This window comes from Phalaenopsis equestris, unplaced genomic scaffold (genome assembly GCF_001263595.1).
Source record: "Phalaenopsis equestris unplaced genomic scaffold, ASM126359v1 Scaffold000421, whole genome shotgun sequence".
NCBI classification, from domain to species: domain Eukaryota; kingdom Viridiplantae; phylum Streptophyta; class Magnoliopsida; order Asparagales; family Orchidaceae; genus Phalaenopsis; species Phalaenopsis equestris.
In genome coordinates this window covers 1,245,301-1,245,678 of record NW_018164862.1, presented here as the reverse complement: position 1 = coordinate 1,245,678, position 378 = coordinate 1,245,301, and positions in this window count along the sequence as shown.

Here is a 378-nt window from a genome sequence, read left to right as displayed (position 1 = left end):
ATTATAATTGATTTAAGAAATAAATAATCCAATTTCTAGAACTGGTTTTGCTTAGCTCGGTGATTAGTGCCTTTTGCTCCATAAAATGACATCTTTATTATAAGCTTTAATCTGCTTTTATAACCCGGTGATAAATATAAGCTAGAATGCCAAACGTTGGGATTTGGTCCAAACGACGGGATTTGGTAACATAGGCTTTAATTTGGTTTGATAATCCTGTGATAAGTATAAGATAGAAAGCTGATTTGGTCCAAACGATGGAATTTGAACAGCAGGAAGCCAAAACGCTGGGAAGCAGAAACGCCGGCTGAAAGGAGCCGAATGATCACTTTAATTATTTTAGTAATTAGCATTTAACAATTCAAACTCTTTTTCACC